Source organism: Ovis canadensis, chromosome 4 (assembly GCF_042477335.2).
Source record: "Ovis canadensis isolate MfBH-ARS-UI-01 breed Bighorn chromosome 4, ARS-UI_OviCan_v2, whole genome shotgun sequence".
NCBI classification, from domain to species: Eukaryota; Metazoa; Chordata; class Mammalia; order Artiodactyla; family Bovidae; genus Ovis; species Ovis canadensis.
The window spans coordinates 117780937-117800234 of NC_091248.1; positions in this window are offsets into that span (position 1 = coordinate 117780937).

The following is a 19298-nucleotide window of genomic DNA, read 5'->3' on the forward strand; positions in this document are numbered from 1 at the left end:
GCTGTGATTCACGGGGTTGCAAAGAGTTGGACACAACAGAGCGACTGAACTGAACTGAACCTAAAGATTACTATAAAAATGAAAATAGTTCAACAAGTATATAAAATATAAAAAGCTCTCTTCTGTACCTGGATGTCACTTCTCAGGGGCAGCCAGTGTCCCTGTTGAGATGGACTGCTCTTCCATTTTCAGCGTGGACTGGAGCTGAGAGGGAGGCTTCCTGACTTGCTTTCCTGCTTAAATATCTTCACCTGGGATGATGATCATCACATAATGTTTATAAAAATTAAATTATCTTCCAGGTGTTTTGACTCAGAGAGAGTCAGAGAGGAAAACATGACATGTTTCGCTGTGACATGGTTCTTCAGAGGGAGAGGCCAAGGCCTGGCTCCCCTGGCCACAGCCACCAACCCAGGCTGGGCTCCACACTCAGAGGCACTCAGGGTTCCATCTGGAATTTGAGCTGTAGACCACAGTGCTCCTGGGACGCTGGTGATAGGCTCAGGCACTGAGGGGTCAGGAGTGGAGAGACCTGGGGCAGCAGAGTGAGAGCCTGGCCCGTCCCTCAAACCTGCTTTCTGGATTGTGTCCCCCCTGTCCTGTTTCAGTTCACCACTATTTATGGAGCACAGGCTGTGTGCCTGGCATGTGGGTAAATAGCCAGGGCACCAGCTTAGGAGCCTGCACCACGGTGATCTGTTTTTTTTAAAAAAATATTTACTTATTTGACTGCATTTGGACTTAGTTGTGGCAAGTAGGATCTTCAATCACATCATTTTGTTGCAGTACACAGACTTTCCAGATGTGGTATGTGGTTCCATAGTTGAGATGTGCGCAGGCTTATTTGCCCCTTGGCATGTGGGATCCTTAGTCCTCCCACCAGGGATCGAACCCACATCCCCTGCATTGCTAGGCAGATTCTTAACCACTGGACCACCAGGGAAGACTGTCCTCTGTCTTCAGTCTCTCCCTTTTCAACTGGTTCTTTCCCATCATCATCAAACATGATTAAGCTTTACATGCCTCCTTGGACCCCAAGTCCCCTCCAGCCAACACCTTCTCTATTTCTTCCTTATAACAGCCAACCTTTTTTAACAAGGGAATTGTCCCCCCCCTCTCCATTTCGTCACATCCCAAGCACTCCTAAACCACTTACGGTCTGCTTCAGCCTCACTAGTCTGCCAGCCTTCTTTGCCAAGAACCTAATTTATCACCGGACCCAGCAGACCTCCTTCAGTACCTCTTACCTCTCAGAAGCTCTCGCCATTGTCAGTCATTGCCTCATCCTCACGCCCCATGCCTCTGTGGCTTTCCTAGCCCCGCACTCTGCTGGGTTTCCTTTACTGCCCCGCTGCTCCTCCTTGAGTCTGTTCCCAGAGCTCTCCACTCTCCGTCATGTCAGGGAGTCTCCAGCTCTCTCTCCAGCCCAGATCTTTCTCCTGACCTTGACCATAACAGCTGCGCCATGGGTTGGATTTTGTCCCACAACCCTGTCTTGCCCCAAACTTATAGGTTGAAGTCTTAACCCTGAGAGCCTCAGAATGTATCCTTATCTGAAATTAGGTAATTAGTTAAGATGAGGTCACATCGCAGTAGGGTGGACCCCTAATCCAATATGACTGGTGTCCTTATGAAAAGGGGAGGTGTGAATACAGACACACACACTAGGAGAACGCCTTGTGAACACGAAGGCAGAGATCGGAGTGAAGTGCCTACAAGTCAAGGGATGCCAGAGATTGCTGGCAAGCCACCAGAGCTCAGGGAGAGGCCTGGAACCAGTTCTTCCTCGCAGCCCTCAGGAGGAACCAGCCCTGTTGATGCCATGATCTTGGACTTTCAGGCTCCAGAACTGTGACACAATAGATTTCTATTGTTTAAGTCACTGGGTTTGTGGTACTTTGTTACAGCAACCCTGGGAAACCAATACAAGTGTCTCCAGTTCAGATGGCTCCCTGTCAGGGGGACAGCTTACCCTGATGGTTCACTGCCACTGATTCAGCTGGGCCAATCAGATTGGCCCTTGCAGGAATTTGGCACTTGATTCTGAGAGATCTGGAGCTGGGAGTTGTCATAACTCCCTAGAGCTCCACAGCTCCACAGCTCTCTAGAGACAAAGGGGCTTCCCAGGTGGCACTAGTGGTAAAGATCCCACCTGCCAATACAGGAGACGCAGAAAAACTCACTGGTAAAACTTACCTGAGCCTGGAGTTTGTAGGAAAAGTTTGATAAGAAATTCAATTTCTATAATAGATATAGGACTACAATATTCAGATTTTCTGTTTCATCATGTTAGTTTGGGAAAGTTGTGTTTTTCAAGGAGTTTGTCCATTTCATGCCTGTTTTCTAATATATTGGCAAAACATTGTTCAAAATACTCCCTTAATATTTAAAAATTTTTTAATCTATTTATTTGGCTGCATCAGGTCTTAACTATGGCATGCAGGCTCTGGGGCAAGTGGGCTTAGTTGCTCTGCCACATGTGGGCTTTTAGTTCCGCAACTAGTGATGGAACCCATGTCCCCTTCATTGGAAGGCGGATTCTTAACCACTGGATCATGGGGAAGTCCCTCCCTTAAATGCCTGTGGAATCTGTTATGATGGTCCCTCTCTCATTGGACTTGATATTTTCTTAGTCATTACTCACCTGATGGGTGAAATTTCAACTTGCATTTCTTGAGGCGTGAATGAGGTTGAACACGCTTTGTTCACTGCGTTGCTGACGAGTATCTTTGGCAGCCTCAGTGAAGAGGGCCACGGAGGTTCCGTCTGAGGCCTGTTCCAGATCACGAGTTGGTTCCAGGAAGTGGCCCAGCAGGTACCCTTGTCACCTGCTGGCAAACCACAGAGCTCACTGCTCCAGGAGGCTGATGGTATCTGGCCTGTCTGAGTGTAAACTGAACCACAGCTGGTCGCTCCCAGAGAAGGAGCAGACACGCCCAGCCCTGGCTCTTGGCTGATGTCACCCGCTGCGGCATCCTGAGCCCTTCCTGGGCCCCTGGATGCTCAGATGAGGAGGGGGAGGTTTCTGCATGGCTGGCTCGCTGGCACGGTCCATCTTCAGTTCACATTCCTCCTGCTCAGAACCTCAGGGGCCCCCGAGCGAGCGTGGCACCCCCCGCCCAGGGCCCCGGTCCCTCACCTGTGACTGTCTTCATAGCACTCGGCACTGTTTTGGACCAACGTGTTCATATATTTGTTTTGTCACTTAACGTTTGTCTCCAGCCCTCTAGCAGCCACTGTTTTGTATCCCCAGGACAGTACCTGGCAGGCCCTTCTATGGTTCTCTGCTGACATTACCCCTGGTGACATATCATGAATATTTATGAAATAAACATTGTTGAATGGGTGCTGGGTGGGGTGCTTGACATATCTTGTCTCATTTCTTCTTCCTCCCCCACCCTCTGACAATTTTTGACAAATTTTAAACATTAAGGAAAATGGAAAGCATACCCAGTGAACACGAACACTTGCAGAGCCTCCAACGGTTAGCATATAATCATACTTGCTTTGTGGTTCTCTCCACACAGATGTAGTTTTTGTTGGTGTTGAACCACGTAAATGAGCTTCAGACCTCAAGAAACTTGTGCCTAAATACTTCCGCATGTTATCACCCATGAATACAGTGTTCTACGGAGGTCCACTGGCTTCCCTGGGGCTCAGCGGTGGAAAATCCACCTGCAATGCTGGAGGCACAGGAGCCACAGGTTCAGTCCCTGGGCCAGGAAGATCCCCTGGAGGAGGGCATGGCAACCCACTCCAGTATTCCTGCCTGGAGAATCCCATGGACAGAGGAGCCTGGCGGGCTACAGTCGACGGGGTTGCAGAGTTGGACACAACTGAAATGACTCAGCACAGTATGGACCATCCTCGTGCCAAGAAGTGAACAAGTACTCCACACCAGATGATGTTACAGAGACATCCCCCCAATTAAATCCCCCCATTTTAAATTCCCCCAATTAGTTTAAATCCCCCCAATTAGTTTCAAACTAGGGTCCAGTCAGTTTATTTTGGTACAGTGCATTCGGCTGTGAGGTCTATTTACTCTTCACCTTAATAACCCTGTGGAGAAGACACTAAAATTCCTACTTTACAGGAAATTGAGAGTGAGAGAGGTTGAGACACTTGCCAGGGTCACACGACCATGAAGTGGGAGACTTGGGATGCGGTCGTGTATCTCTGAACCCTAGACACGGTTTTTCTCCCCATTTCCTACTTGTTGCCCACCTTGGCCCTTGGAGGTTTCTCTCCCAGTCTCTGGAGGCTCCCTGCAAGTCATGGGCTGAGGCCGAGGTGAGGGAGCTGACCCAGTTACTCAGCAGTTACTCACTTTCAAGTTCCTCCAGCCGCCTCCTCACCCCGATCTTTTCTCTGTTGCTCTCTGAGACAGTAGCTGTTGGCTGGGAGTGACATGGCATCCTGCTTCTGCCTCGGCTATTTGGTGGAGGATCCACCTGAGCTGGAGGAGGGATAAATGTAGACCAGTGGAGGAGCAAGTGGTGGCCTGCAGTCAGGTGTGCAGATACAGGGAGGGCTGCAGCGGGGATGAGAAAACGTCCCACCTGGACGCATGCAGGCTCACCTGAGGAGACTCAGGAGCCATACGGCAGGAAAACGGCTCCCGAGTCATCGGTTGCTTGCTCCCTGCGTGTCGAAACAAAGAGCCTCCCTTGCCGGGAGCTCCACTCGTAGAATCCGTTCCCCTACAACACAGCACGCTGGATGCTGTACACTCTGGCTTGTAAGTGACTGACCTGTGTGAACAGAGAACCCTGATGAATAGACAGTGACACGTGGGACAGACCCAGCCCTCCTGTGGATTAATGTTCCCACTGTGGCTGACCTCTAGGGGTCTGGGGCTCCATATGTGGAAAGACCTGGATGGGGGCAGGTGCAAGGAACAGGAAACAGGGGCGGAAAGAGACAGGGAGGGCCAAAGGGGATTGCTCAGTCTCTATAATGTAATGAGCCTGCTCCTGATTATACATACAGGAAAAAAATATATATATATATAGATATATATAGGAAATATATATACACGTATGTCTCTAATGGGCCTCCCTGGTGGCTCAGGGGTAAAGAATTTGCCTGCAATGCAGCAGACACCGTTCTGATCCCTGAGTCACAAAGATCCCCTGGAGAAGGGAATGGCAACCCACTCCAGTATTCTTGCCTGGAAATCCCATGGATAGAGGAGCCTGGCGGGTCACAGTCCATGGAGTCCCAAGAGTTGGACATGACTTAGCGACTAGACAACAACAATATGTCCCCAGTGTTTCTGTCTCTCTAAAGACCCTGACAAATCCAGCCTCTGTGGTACAGACTCCCTCTTCCCTGCCGTCCTTCCAGGGCCGCACCTCCCAGAGGCAGCTCCACACCTCCACTCGTGCCCTCCCCGGCCGAGGTCCTGCCCCTCCCTGACCCTCCGGGGCAGGCACCTGGCACTGTGGGAATGCCTGTCCCCACCTAGTCCCCGCCAGCCTCGGGCTGTTCTTTGGACTCAGTCCCTGGAGTCCTCCTCCATCCAAAACCTCTAATGTTATGATTATTTTATGAGTCTAGGCAGGCTTTTAAAAACGAAAGCACTCAACTCTCCCCTGGGGCTAGGAACAATTCAATTTCTAGGACACAAAGTCCAACCGCCCTCTGAAGAGGAAGAAGCAGAAAAATACCTCTCTTTTGGTAGTGAGTCCATCGGAAACCCAGGTGGCTAACTTCAAATCAGACCATTCCTGCCAGTCGGCTTTGTCTCTTCACTGCGGTCGGGAGCAGAGGGGATGAGATGCTGGGCTTGCGCTCACATCAGAGTCCAGGGGAGTTCAGGGCCTGCACTGTTGAATGCACACCCTGGTCAAGAGACCCACCACTGAGCTCTGTGCCCAGGCCCCAGGGGTGAGTGACCACAGTGGAAGATGTGGGGGTCTCCCTGCAAGACCCCAACTACCTTCTCAAGGCGTACCGTGCAGACCTGAGTGAGGACAAAGAGCCTGGTCTTCCCAGGAGGGTGGGCTGCTCCAGTGTGGCCCGATGCTGGGCTACATGGTGGTATTGGAGACAGCAGGCAGCCCAAGGCCACTCAGGACAAAAACGGCGAGATGAAAGGCCTCAGCAGCCCCACGGCCCACAAGGGGGTCCCCGACTGTCTTTCAGGCCCTAGACTTGGCTCTGTCAGGGTTGAACTGACCTGGTTACTTCTGCTGGTCGGAGATGAGGGGCCGCCTGGCTCAGGCATGGAGTCCTCTGCCCTCCCAGGCCCCGGCCCATCCCGCTTCTCTAAGGGCTCCGTCTCCCTGCTGCCATCTGTACCCTGAGTCCCTCCACCCACCTCAAGACAGATGGTGCTTCCCGAGACCTGTCTCACATACTGGAAGGGCCCCACACCCTCAAGGACTTTCCAAGTGAGACATAAGAGGGGTCTCACATTTGCACTGTGACCCTCCCCCCCCAGGGCTACCCACTCCCTTCATGAGGGAGCAGCCCCGGGACCCAGGGGATTCTCCACACCCTGCCCCCAAATCCTGGCCACCTCTCCTCCCTGCCGACCTGATGCCAGGACACCCCATGGCCACAGGAGCAGGCCTTGTGAGGCTCTTCCCTGCCCGGGTGAGTAACACTGGTAATGATCACACCCTTCAGGGGAGGCCAGGAGCAGGCGAGAGTGTGACGCCCTGGCACTGACGCCCGTGAAGCAAGTCTAAGCCGGGGCGGGGGTTTCCATCAGACTGGGCTCTTGGTGATGTACAGACGCTTTCCAAGCAGTGTGTGTATTTGTGCAGACCCTCCCCAGTCCTGTACCCGTGATGCCTGTGACTTGGCTGCCAGCCTGTCGAATACAAGGAGACGGATGGTTGGATGGAGACGCTCACAGCACAGAGTAAGGTGGAGATACTCCCAGGTGTGGTCCATGTGCATCAAAACACCCCAGCTTTCTAGAAGACGTTAAAGCAAAACTGCAGGCAAGTAGAAAACAAGAAGCTTTCTCCCCCCAAAATAAAAGCCAGTGAAAAACTGATGTCTGATGGGGAGACTATGGGAGATCTCAGGCTGTGAAGGAAACTATTTAGGAAACTGTTAGTTTTAGGGAACTATTTAGTTTAAACGGCTTGCTAAAATTTCTTTTATTTCTGTAAAATAAATCTGGCAGGGAAAGCTAGATTTTTTATAACAATGCAGACTGAGAACTTTCTCTACCATGTACCATGAAGGTATACAGCTATCTATCTAACATCTTTCTTTCATCTATTTATCATAGAGAGTGGCACGGAGAAGGCAATGGCACCCCACTCCAGTACTCTTGCCTGGAAAATCCCATGGATGGAGGAGCCTCGTAGCCTGTAGTCCATGGGGTCGCTAAGAGTTGGACACGACTGAGCGACTTAACTTTCACTTTTCACTTTCATGCATTGGAGAAGGAAATGGTAACCCACTCCAGTGTTCTTGCCTGGAGAATCCCAGGGACGGCAGAGCCTGGTGGGCCGCCATCTATGGGGTCGCACAGAGTCGGACACGACTGAAGTGACTTAGCAGCAGCAGCAGCAGCAGAGTAGTGGCAGAGGGCTTCCTAGGTGGTGCAGTGGCAAAGAATCTGCCTGCCAATGCAGGAGACACAGGAGACTCAGCTTTGATCCTTGGGCTGAGAAGATTCCCTAGAGAAGGAAATGGCAACCCGCTGCAGTATTCTTGCCTGGAAAATTCCATGGACAGAGGAGCCTGGCAGGCTACAGTCCATGGGGTTGCAAAGAGTCAGATAGACTGAGCATGCCCACACACAGTGGTGGCAGAGGGTCAGACAAATGAGAGAAACAGAGAGAGAAAGAGAGACAGGGAGAGCAGGACCAACTTCTTTCTTAAATACAAACACTGTGAATCTTTGGTCAAGTAGGAGTCGTCGGTCACTCAGCTCTGGGTGATGTGAACAAAAACCCTCTAGAGAGGCAAACTTCTAGGAAAAGGGTCTTACATCCCTGTCACTCTTGGGACCAAGTTCATGGACTCCATCAAGGTCCATCTTTCTCTACGAAGGAACAGATACTTCTATTCCTGGGGACCCATCAGAGAACCCAGGCCACAGGGACCACACTAGATGCCATTCTGTGACCACAGAACCTAGCCTGCACCAATCCAAATTATAGACCCACATACACAGCCCTGAAGTTCCTCGGGGTTCAGATCGGGAGATAACCATTGTCAAGATCAATTCCCAATTTCACGATGAATGTCTATGCTTTAGGAGAAAATTGAAACTGCTCATTTACCCTAAAGATGTGTGAGGGGATGAGAGTTTTTAGGATGGTATTTCTTAATTGGTTTATGTATAGATTCCTTTGACTCTGCAGTGAATCCTGGGAGCATCCTCCCTAGTAAAATACATAGACTTTGCAGTTTTCAGTGTTGGGGGGCAGGGTCACAGATTCTCTGAAGCCCACCCATGAGCAGCAAGGTAAGAACCCCTGGTCTACAGGCTGAAGCTCTAACCATCTGGCTTATCTATTCCACTGCATTTTTGCCCATGAAGCTTCTTTCATAGGCCATTGGAAGGCTGGTTTCCACCTGTCTCCTCAGACCCCCAAACTGGGATTACATGACTTTCAAACATAGCAGATTTAAATACCCTGATGCAGACAGCAGGAGAGCCAGTCTAGTCACTGTGCCTGAGAATTAGACACAGAACTGTGCCATTTCTGCAAGCAAAATACAACAACTGAAACAGGCATTTAAGCTGTGGCTAATTTTGAAGAGACCTTCACTGCGATGATTAAGACAAGGTATAATTTTAAAAACCTGAAGGGGTAAACTCCTGCAAGGATGATGATAGCTCTGACCGAGGAGGCCAGCTTTTCATAGACTTATATTTCTCTGGCTGCTGAGACAGCTCAGGGTCTGTTTGGGCTACAAAGCCTCCCTTTGCTTTGGGGTCTGGAGACACATAAATTTGAGACTGTCTGGCTTGTTTATCTTAAGAGATTTTACTGGAGATCAGACAGGTTTCTGAATCCAACCTGACAGAAAGAAAAGCTTTCTAGTAACTTTTATGAGCTGAATTTCTCTGTCCCTCCAGCCTCCCCTCCTCCCATCACCATGGCAATGGAGGAGAAGATGAGGGGTTTAGTGCTATCTTGTTTGGGGATCTTCATGTCCTCACAAATTCACTGTGTCCTCACAAATTTGTATGTTGAAGTCCTAATCCCTAGTAGCTCAAAATGTAACTTTATTTGGAGCTGAGGTCCTTGCAGATGTAATTAGTTAAGGTGAGGTCATTAGGATTGGCCCTGCGAGCCCACGTATGTGCTTAGTCACTCAGTCAAGTCCGACTCTTTGCGACCCCATGGACTGCAGCCCGCCAGGCTCCTCTGTCCATGGGATTCTCCAGGCAAGAATACTGGAGTGAGTTGCCATTTTCTCTTCCAGGAGATCTTCCTGACCCAGGGACTGAACCAGCATCTGCTGTGTCTCCTGCTTTGCAGGTGGATTCTTCACCCACTGAGCCATCGGGGAAGGTCCTAATCCATCATAAAATGGGGAGGTCTGGACACAGACACGCATGCAGGGAGAACGCCATGTGAACATAAAGGCAGATGGGGGAGATGTGTCTACACGCCAAGGAACACCAAAGATGGCCAGCAAACCACTGGAAGCCTGGAGAGAGGCAGGATCCTACCTGACAGCCCTCAGAAGGAACCAGCTGTGCTGACGCCTTGATCTCGGACTTCTAGGCTCCAGAACTGTGACACAGGACACTTCTGTTTTCTAAGCAAGCGATCCCCAGACTTTTTGACACCAGGGACTTGTTTCACGGAAATCTGTTCCACGGACTGAGGAGGGGATGGTTTCAGGGTGATTCAAGGTATTACGTTTACTGTGAACTTTATTTCTGTTATTATGATGTCAGCTCCCCCTCAGATCATCAGGCATCAGATCGCAGATGCTGGGGACCCCTGTTCTAAGTCACCTCGTTTATGATACTTTGTTACAGCAACCCCAGGAAACAAACACACTGACGGGGGCCTTTGGTAGGCCACAAGGAAATGCCTCATTGTCCCGTTTCAAACATCATCAAAAAGTCATCAACTACACAGATTTTTACAGACCAGGTGGTGGGAACATAAACTCACTCTCTGCCCACCTTAATCTCTGTCTGCCGGAACTGTAATGACCTCTCTCTTTACAGAGGAGTGTCTGTATATCTGAGATAGTCTGGGAATAAGAGAAACGAAGGTGAGCCATTCACAGCTTGGTTTGAAGAGCTAGGCTAGAGTCAGCAGAATGGTGCAAACACGTTTTCTGCCTGAAAACCTTATGATCAAATGCAGAGGTAAGAGTCTTGACGTTACACTCCGCAGCAGCGCCCCCTGGTAGAGACCACAGGCACAGGAAAAGATTTGCCACTCCAGCTAATACACGGAGCAACTCGGGAAGGGATTTCTACAGCTGAGAAGCGGTCCAGAGAAGCCAGGGAGTCACAGGCTGGGACTCCATGCAGGAGCCTGTTCTCCAAGGAGTCACCTAACTCCCCGAAAGCTGCAGCTGGCCCCTATCTGTGATAATTAGGAAAAGCCCCACCATTCCCATCCACCGTGGGCAGGCTCACAGAGAGCAGGAGGTTTTGAAAAATACGCCCTTTCCTCCAGGTGACATGGCTCTGCGATCAGGTAAGAGCTGAATTCCAGGTCCTAATGGCTTCCAAACAGGCCAGGCGTCGGGCGTTCAGTGAGCAGCTTGCACAAACGTGAATGGCCGTTCTGATTGCTCTCTTGGTTCTCAGACCGTATCTGCTTCTATTCACGCACTTGTTCCACATGGGTCGGGGACAGCCTGTTGCTCAAGAATGACAGCTGGGACTTCCCTGGTGGTCCAGTGACTAAGACTGGGAGCTCCCAGTGCAGGGGGCTTGGGTTCAATCCCTGGTCAGGGAACTAGATCCCACGTGCCGCACCTAAAGACGCACATGCCGCAACTAAGACCCAGCACAGCCAAGTAAGTAAAAATAAATAAATATATATATTTATATATAAAGAATGGCAGCCAAGGCTCCAAATGTGGGTAAGAAGTGCTGGGTGGCCCACATTTTAAGTCCAAGGAGGCCAACAATCAGACCAAGCCTATCCACAGGGCTGACTGAGTGGTGCCTATTGAAAACTTTCCCTTTTCCTCATCCTCCTCCCTCAACACGCCCCCAATAGGGAAGGAGGTCAGCAGCCTTTGGGAGCTCAGTGCTTGTCGGGAGAAGCTATTCTCTTAAAAGGCGGGTGGTGCCTTCCCTCCATGAAGCCAAGTTGAAGACTGCAAGAAAACCCCTAAGCGGGGTGTCTGAAAAGAGGAGACTGGAGTCCTTTTCCACCTGATTGTTTGCTGAGCTGCAGAAACCACTTGCCTCCTGAGATTTTTCTGGAGCAAGTGGGCTGGTGGGGATGAGGTGGCTCAGGGCCAGGCCGGTCCAGAAACTTCGGAGGTCGGTCCCGCCAGGTCTTCTGAGTCTCTAACCCGGGGTGCACTCAGGGAGGGTGCACTCAGGCTAACCCTGGTGGTGCTCCCTCTGACACCCTGGTCTCCCGAACGCCTTTCCCCAGTCCCGACAAGTAGTGGGGTATCCTGAGCCAGAATTCTCCCAGAGAGGTCTTATGCGCAGTGTGGCTCTGAGCCGACCTGTGTGGGGCCACCGGTCCGTCCTGCTGAAGAGCGAGGCATCCTCAACAGGAGGCCTGACTCAGAGCTCGGACCAGACCCGCCTCCACCCGCGGAGATGGCCCCAGGCCGCGTGTTGTTGTCGGGCGGGAAAGCGCCATCCCTCATCCGCCCCCAACAAGGCCTTCTGGAACGGGGTCCAGTCCCCTCCACAGAACTTTCCCGCACTCATCGGAACGTTACACAGGTTTACTTCGGCCACCCGAGGTTAGAACGTGGTAGTATACCCTTAGATATCGCTAGATGGCGACCCTGCGTTAAGGGAAAGGGAAACGTCGCTGGAAACAGCGCCGCTCACCGCCTGCCTGCCTCTCGGCCGAGGCGGGGTCCCTGGAGGGAATCGAGACGGAAGACGGTGCAGGCGGAAGGTGGTGGCTTTCAGATTCTCCCGGGGACTCCGGGGGCGTGGCTCCGGGGGGGCAATTCCTCCCCCAGACCCCCCGGGAGCGGGTGATGTCCTTCCCCAGGAGCGCGCTTAAGCTCCAGCCCAGCTTCCCGCGGCTCCGGAGCTGTGCGCACACGCGGAGTGGTTACTTGCGTTACCCGCTGGGGACCAGTTTCCCCCCACAAAGGCTGTTTTCAGGTGAAGCATCATCTCAGGGCAAAGACATGAGCCCTGCGAGACGGGGAGAGTACACTCACGGCTGAGCACCGGCCTCCAAGGCACAGGCTCAAGGCGACGGCCAAGGTGGCGCCCGCGCACCGCAGCAAGGTCAGACCCAGGGCAGGTTCCTAGAAAAACCAGGGTGGCTCGCAACTGTACACTTTAAATAACAACAACAACAGCGGGCTTCCCAGGTGGCGCTAGCGGTAAAGAACCTTCCTGCCGACGCAGGAGACGTGAGAAACGCAGGTTCGATTCCTGGGTCGGGAAGATCCCCTGGAGGAGGGCTTGGCAACCCATTCCAGTATTCTTGTCTAGAGAATCCCATGGACAGGGGAGCCTGGTGGGCTACGGTCTATACGGTTGCAAAGGGTCGGACACAACTGAAGCGACTTCGCCAAAACAAACAACAGCAACAATAATGAAAGCTCTGCAGTGTGTTTGGAAGCTTGTGGAATTGGTCCGAGGGTGCTCAGCTGTGTCCGACTCTTTGTGACCCCCATGGACACATGCCCACCAAGCTCCTCTGTTCATGGGATTTCCCAGGCAAGAGTACTGGGATGGGTTGCCATTTCCTCCTCCAGGGAATCTTCCCCGCTCGGGGATCGAACCTGTGTTTGCTGCATTGCAGGCGGATTCTTTACCACTGAGCCACAAGGACGCTGTCTGGGCATATTTGAAGTGGCCACTTTCAAATCTTCACCCTTTATATTAATTTGCAGTACTATATATTTTGTGTATGTTTCATTTCAGTCCTAAAACAACTCCCTCAGGGTGAGGGGGAACGGAGCTTTACTGCAGGGAGGTGATTTGCCCAAGCCCAGTGGTAAATTAACAGCCCAACTAGGGCCGAAACTAGTCTGTGCCGAATCACAGGAAGCTTGTGCCAAGATGGCTTGTGTTCTGGACGCTGTGTAAGTTCAGGGAATTCAGCACTCAATAAGATGCCAGGTTCCTCTTTTTGATAGTTGATAGTTACTCAGAGAGATGTTGGGCCCTGATCACCCCACCTCAAACAGCGCCCCCTACCTACCAACAGTCACTACCCTCTCTCCTTCAGTCTCCTCATAGCAAACTACCCCACCCGGGGAAGGTTTATTGCCTACCCCTCCCCCCACTACAGCATCCACTCCGGAAGCCCAGGAAGAGGCCTGCAAGTCTCCAGTCTCCAACCAGCCCCTTCACGCAGGGTTTCTTGCTCCACCTCTCTTTGGGCAGAGCTGCCCCGGAACTTTCAGTTCTCTAGAAGTGTTCCCTGCCACCACAGCTGCTGCTCCAGAAACCGAGTTATGGGTTTCTTGTTTGGCTTCCAGCCCCCAGAGGGCACTCCCCTTCCCTATTGGCTATTCACTGTGCCCCACGGTTGCCAAATTCGGGCTTCTGGTCTGGGTGAGGGAAAACATCTCATAGGAACTGCCGAGAGTCCAAAACAGTTCACATGGTTGGGGAAAGAGTCCGCAGCAGCTGCTTTGTCTTCAAGAGACCTGTTTCTCAGGGGCTTCTTAAATCTTCAACTGTTCAAACATGGGACTGGCTCTAGAGAATTTAATGACTGTCACAACTGTGTGTGTGTGTGTGTGTGTGTGTGTGTGCGCGCGCGCGCGCGCTAGTGACATCTAGTGGATAGACACCAAATTGATGCTTTTGAACTGTGGTGTTGGAGAAGACTCTTGAGAGTCCCTTGGACTGCAAGGAAATCCAACCAGTCCATCCTAAAGGAAATTGGTCCTGAATATTCACTGGAAGGACTGATGCTAAAGCTGAAACTCCAATACTTTGGCCACCTGATGGGAAGAGCTGACTCACTGGAAAAGACCCTGATGCTGGGAAAGATTGAGGGCAGGAGGAGAAGGGGACCACAGAGGATGAGATGGTTGGATGGCATCATCGACTTGATGGACATGGGTTTGAGTGGACTCCAGGAGTTGGTGATGGACAGGGAGGCCTGGTGTGCCGCAGTTCATGGGGTCGCAAAGAGTTGGACACGACTGAACCACTGAACTAAACTGAACTGAATGGTGTCAGGGCTTCCCTGTATCTCAAATGGTAAAGAATCTGCCTGCAATGCAGGAGACACTGAACCTAACCCGGGTTCAGTCCCTGGGTTGGGAAGATCCTCTGGAGAAGGAAATGGCAATCCAGTCCAGTATTCTTGCCTGGTGAATTCTGTGAACAGAGGAGCCTGGCGGGCTACCGTCCATGGGGTTGCAAAGAGTCAGGCATGACTGAGTGATTAAATTTCACTTTCATTTCATGCTGTCATTACGCATGCTACATTGCACAAGACAGCCCCCTCCACCCGCCTACTCCTGTAACAAAGAATCATCCAGACCAAAATGTCAACAGTGCAGAAGTTACAAAACCCTGGGACATGGTTTTTAAGGTTTACTTGACTCCTGAATTGCTCCTTAAAAAAAAGAAAAACTCAATCTGAAAGGAGTTTTGGTGTATATACACATAATGGAATATTACCCAGCTGTTAAAAGAGTGAAATAACACCATTTTCAGCAACATGGATGAACCCAGAAATTATTATACTAAATGAAATAAATCAGACAGAAAAAGACAAATATCATATATCACTTATATGTGAAATCTAAAAACAAGAATACAAATGAATCTATTTACAAAATAGAAAGAGACTCACAAACATAAAAAACAAACTTATGGTTACCAAAGGGGAAGGCAGAGGAAGGATAAATTAGGAATATGGAATTATCAGGTACACGCTGCTATATATAAAATAGATAAGCAAGAATGGTTTACTATGTAACACTGGGAACAATATTCAATATCTTGTAATAACCCATAATGTAAATATGAAAAATACGACTGACCCACTTTGCTGTACACCTGAAACTAACACAAATATTATAAACCAAATATAGTTTAAAAAATCTCAGTCCAGAGTGTTCCTGTGCTTATTCTCATACTGCAAGTTAACTACTTGTTGTCTATTTGTTACTAGTTTCTTTTTTACATTGTGACGTTTTTTCAAACCATTGTGCCAGTTTGTATCATTTCTGGAGCATCCCTTAATGTTCAGTAATGTACTGCATGCGTGCCTATGTGCTAAGTCACTTCAGTCGTGTCTGACTCTTTGCGACCTTATGGACTGTAGCCCGCCAGGCTCCTCTGTCCGTGGGATTCTCCAGGGAAGAATACTGGAGTGGGTTGCCATTTCTCCTCCAGGGGATCTTCCCAACTCAGGGATCCTCCAGGGTATCTTTCCAACCCAGGGATGGCACCTTCATCTGTTCTGTCTCCTGTATTGGCAGGGAGGTTCTTTACCACTAGCGCCACCTCGGAAGCCCTCAGTAACGCAGGGAGAACAGCAAAATCGCGGTGAGAGGTGGATGCTGGCTAAGTGAGGCCCACTCACTGGATAACTGTTCTACACTTTTGAAAAACTACACATCACTATATATCATGGGACTTTGGTCACACAAAATGAGAACACTAAGACTTAGACTCACTACACCTTGCCCAGAGTCTTCTTGGGTTGTATGGTATTACTTTCCTTTAAGAGGTCTAGACTGCGAGTATTTACTGGGTGGGTTTAGAGTAAGTGAGAAACTTAAGCAGGGGGAGAGACAGCCCTGTTGTGTGAGGACAGGTGCTGACACCTAAACGCCTCTTGGGGGCGCTGTTCTCTCTTCAGAACAGCAGTAGGAGGCTGAGGGCTTACGCTCACCTGTGGTCCCTTCCCTCCTGTGATCAACTGATGTGTTCAGTCCATGAATGATTCTGATGCTGCCATCAAAACCCTTCACACGTTCCCATCAGTGGGGTCAGGGAGACCCAGCTCAGGAATGCTGCTTTGCTGATTTCCTGTCCTCAGGAGGAAAGTGGAATATTTCTGACCAGGCAGTGCAAAGGCACGAAGCATACCCTTGGGCACACTTCAACTCTCACTCTGAATAATTAATCTTGTGCATTATTTTATAACTCTCAGCTCTGCAGAATGTTTACTCACACAGTGTTTTGAGTTGAACCATTTCAGAGAACTTTTGACCCAGTAATTCCCCTTCAAGAAATTTCCTCCACAGAAACACTTGTACAGGGCACAGAAGTAAATGTGCTAGAATATTTATCGCAGCACTGCTCGTACTATTTAAAAAATTACAAATAATTTAAATGGCCATCCATAGGAGAATAATGAAGTAATAATAATTATGGTATCTCCATACTGTGGAATTCTATATGTTAAAAAAAATGCTATAGAGCTATAGGAAGTGACACAAGAAGCAAGTTGCAGGATGTATTAGCTTCATTTTTGTAAAAAATAATCATAAATACTTATTTTACATATATTAAAAGGTGCTTAGAAGCACATGAAGTATACCAAACTCTAGCAAAAGGTTAAAATTAAAAAATTTATATATTGCCGGCATGAAAACATTTTCTGTATTAACTTTATAATTTAAAAAACTGTGTTTATTTTGGTTGTTTTAGAAAAAAAGATACAAAGTCAGATTTGGTTTTCATCTTCAGCCAGTTTAAGGTTTTTGTCCCTTTCAGGTTCCTGTTACCCTCCAGGGAGAAGGCTAATGTATAGGGCAGTAGTTTGGAGCAGGATTATTATTGGAGACATCATTCTTATCATAAAGTCAATCTTTTGGCCAACACTAGCTTTTTTTTTTTTTTTTGCTGCAGAGCATGTGGGAATTTGGTTCCCTAACCAGGGATCAAACCTGCTCCCCCTGCACTGGGAGCGTGGAGTCGTAACCGTTAGACCACCAGAGAAGTCCCAAGACTAGCTTTTCTCGACTGCAGAAGTTGCTTCCAATAGCAAATACAGCTCACTGTCAGAGCTGGTACCCAGGACGCTCACCAAGCGACCCAGCTTCCACGAAGGGTGCCTCCTGGGCTCCTAACTCTGTGAGTTGGCTGAGCCACCTGAGCCGCACCTGGTAAAGTCTGTCTGTCACAGGAGCAGACACTGTCCTGGACTCAGACAGGATGCCATGGAGTTGATGTGACACGTGTGAGCAATTTGCAGAATGTTTCTGCTACACAGTTGTTGTTGTATTAATTGCTCAGTCAGTTCGGTTCAGTTCAGTCGCTCAGTCGTGTCCGACTCTTTGCCACCCTATGGACTATAGCTTGCAAGGCTCCTCTGTCCATGGAGTTCTCCAGGCTAGAATACTGGAGTGGGTTGCCATGCCCTCCTCCAGGGTATCGTCCCAACCTAGGGATTGAACTTGCATCTCTTATGTCTCCTGCTTTGCAAGCAGATTCTTTACCACTGAGCCACCGAGGAAGCCCTGATGTAAATGGTAATTACCTTAAATAACGGTAAGTGGGTTCATGGCTGAAGCAATCACTTCCGGGGTGTCTTTGGAGCCTGGGTGCCAAACAGGGATCTAAGTGGACTTGTAACTGCTCTGAGCTCCTTTCAAAGATGCTCTGGACTCCAAATCAGGCCCACCCACATGCCGACTCTCTCTGTTTCTGAAAAAGGAAGGTGGTCCCCAGCCTTGAGCTCTCAGAGTTGAGTCTCAAGCTCCCCTTCCTTCTGAAGGTCTCCTGGGCCTCCACCCCTGACACAGAAAACATGACTGGTGGCCCTGCTTTGCCCAGCTTCTGGCCCAGGCCCCCTGGCCTTGCTATCCCAGGTCTGTTGCTCCTCAGTCAAAATCTCAGCCAGACCTCAGAGTCCTTACTCCCAGTGATCTTTCCTGGTTTCTGTGAGATAAAAGTTCTGACATAGGTGCTCTGAATGCAGCTTAAATATGGAGCCTGTGGTCAGTTGATATTTAATGAAAATGCGCAAGAATGGAAAACAAAAAAATATTCTTCCTTCCACATCCCCTAGTTCTACTGCACAGAGATAAATACCCACTAACTCTTTCCTGTGTGTTCTCATGAGAGTCTTCATTCCTGGGCCAGCGCCACGCACACATCCTCACCTTTTGGTGGCGGGAGACACACCCTCGGCCACTCTTCTGCATCTCCCCTTTTTTTTTAGCTTAGCTTGGAGACGGCTCCAAATCAGCAGATACAGATTTACCTCATTCTTTTTTAAACAAACTTTTATTTTGAAAGAACTGTATTTATTTGCCTGCGCTAGGACTTGGTTGTGTCCTATGAGATCTAGTTCCTTGACCAGGGATTGAACCTGGGCCCCCGCCATTGTGAGCACGGAGTCTTAGCCACTGGACCACCAGGGAAGTCCTTGCCTTATTCTTCCTAAAGGGCTTTCCTGTTCCACTGTCTATATGGGGAACGCTTGCTGTATTTTTCCTGCCCAGCAGCCTGGGAGAGTAGCATTTCATCCTGTGAGAGTTCCTTTGTCTCCTCCCTACCTTCAGTCCTATGACTTGGGTGAGGATGGCCTTGACCTCAGCTACAGCCTTGGACATACAACCCAGACCTTATCATTGAGACTAGTTCAAGGGTGGACATGTGACCCAGATGCCGGCAAGGTCAGTGAGGGCCACAGTTTTATCTGAATTATTAAGGTAAGAGAAGCTCTCTTTTTCCTGCTGAACGTGGAACCAGGAAAATGTGGTCCTGGAGCAGTTTCCATCATGTGGAGCCTGAGAAAGAAGCCTATATGAAGAAGAATGGAGCCAAAATAGGGAGATGCCTGTTTTGATGGCAGAGTTTTAAGAGTCCAGTTCAGGTTTACCTGGAGCCCTCCGTCTCCACCCTGAGCTTTCAATTACATGTGCCAATGGACTCCTTTTTTGCCTAAGCAAATTGGGCAGGGCTTTTTGCAGCTCACCCTAGGAAGAGTCTTGCTATAGAAACTGGCATCAAGAATGAGGAGTGACAAGACTTCCCAGTGGTCCAGTGGTTGAAAATCTGCCTTGCAGCGCAGGGGACATGGGTTTAATCCTGGTTGGCGACCTGAGATCCCACGTGCCTTGGGGCAACTAAGCCCATGCTCCACAACTACTGAAGCCTGCGTGACCTGGAGCCCACACACCAGAAGGAAAAGGTCCCACATGACTCAACAGAGATCCTGAGCGCTGCATCTGAGACTCAATGTGGCCGAATAAATAAACAA